Genomic DNA, 1,934 nt, shown 5'->3' with positions numbered 1-1,934 from the left:
TAAAACCAGTGTTTACAAGTCGATTTACAAAAGTTCGAAAGTCAATGACATCGCTAGCCCTACTAAGGAAAAACAGGTGATTCTGTCCTCTCGTCTCTGTAATCTCCTCAACTGTGGCGGCTGAGCGGCCTGTCATGTACATTCACCTTGCAGAGCCCTCCAATCAAGGCTGATCGACTTTACCTTTGCCTTTACCTGCACCACGCAGCACCCATGAGTCGAGGCCCAGCAAGAAAACAACGTACACAACATGTATAGCAATCTCAAACAGATACTCAAGCAAGCATGTTCAATTAACAATTCCATAGCATATAAACATATTCTAGAGTACAAGTAACCTCAACCACACCTAGATTATTCAACAATCTCATCTATAGCCAAGTACAGTATTCAATTTACACAAATGCTAGGGCCAACACCTTAGGCCGTACCCTCTGCTTAACCCACTGACTCTGGCCCGCTTAAACGAAGCTCAGTGCATAATAAGCTGTCCTCGGATACCAGTGTCCGAGCCGTACCAATCGCACAAGTTAACCGTGGCTCGCTTAGGCCGTTGGTTACAATTTACATGGAATAATGCCATTCTTTCAATCATTTATATTAGGGAGCCCTTTGTCCCGTTCAAATACTCAACCGGGTGTAGTTTTCTTACCTTTAGTCTGTGCGGTTATCGATTACGAGCCACGCCCCTCAAGCACGATCCGTTCTCGAGCCTAAGCCTTGATCACCTAGTCACAACCAAAGTATAGGGTTCCATTAATACTCGAATATAGGTTTCCGGTTGCAAAACTAACTCCCGGGAATCTGAATTCCACCAAGCACGGTGGTGAATCCAATCCTGAGCAAGCTAGACCACATTCCCATGCCTAAAACCCTCAAAAGTTCATGTGTGCACCCAAGGGCTGCGACCCTTGAAGCTTAGCCGCGACCCTTCTCCAAAATAGAACCAACACCACCCCTGAAGGAGGACATGCGCCGTGGCCCTTGCTTTGGGCGCCGCGACACTTTCCTTTGGCCGAGCCTCCTTGGCTCCTTTGCATGTTAGGGCCGCAGCACTCTAGAACAGAGCCGCGACCCTTCCCTTCGAACCCAGAATTTACACCATTTCAAAGCCCAAAATCTCAGCCACAACCACCCTTAAGCTCCCTATTTCAACACCCAACAATCCCAACACCTTTAACATGACTTATACAACATAATTCCATAGAAAACTCAACCCAACACACACTAATTTTCTCTTTTCAATTTCTGAAACTCAAGAGCTATAAACACTCAAACCAGCCATTCAAATCTAATTTAAAACCTCTAAACTATGAGTTGAAACTTACCTCTTCTGTTGAACCACTTCACCAAGCCAAAGCCAAGCTAAGTCCCCAAGTTTCCTCCTCAATTCTGCCTTAAAACATCAAAACCATGTTTGCCTCAAAACTTAACCAAAACCCAGCTAGAACTCAGAATTCAACCACAGAAAAGAAGATTAGATGCTTACCTTAATCCCTGTTTTAGTTCTTGATTTACTCCTGAGCTAAACCTCAAATTTCTCACCACAAATTCCAGAAATTCCAGCTTGTTTCCCTTAAGTTTTCTGTAATTTCCTTCCTTTTTGTTTTCCTTGAGAGTGATAGAGAATAAGCAGCTGTGTAGGAAAATTAGGTCAGTTTACATTTTTTCTAAAGGCTTCCTTATGTCTATCTTACTTGTTAAGTTAATCCCGAGGCTCGGGGTGTCGGAACCGTCCCCGAGGCCAAAACGATAAAATCCCCCAATGTTCCCGCCTAGACATCCTAACCTCAAATATATCTCCATATATTTATTTTCGTAACCCGATAGTCCAAATCACTACCCGATACCTAAAATACCCCTGACTTGTCCAAAGTCATATCTTAAGCCCCATTGTGACTTTTCCCTGCTATCTGACCCTAGGATCGTCTTGA

Source organism: Humulus lupulus, chromosome X (genome assembly GCF_963169125.1).
Source record: "Humulus lupulus chromosome X, drHumLupu1.1, whole genome shotgun sequence".
Classification (NCBI taxonomy): Eukaryota; Viridiplantae; Streptophyta; class Magnoliopsida; order Rosales; family Cannabaceae; genus Humulus; species Humulus lupulus.
The sequence above is the reverse complement of the archived record's forward strand: the minus strand, read 5'-3'. Positions refer to the sequence as shown.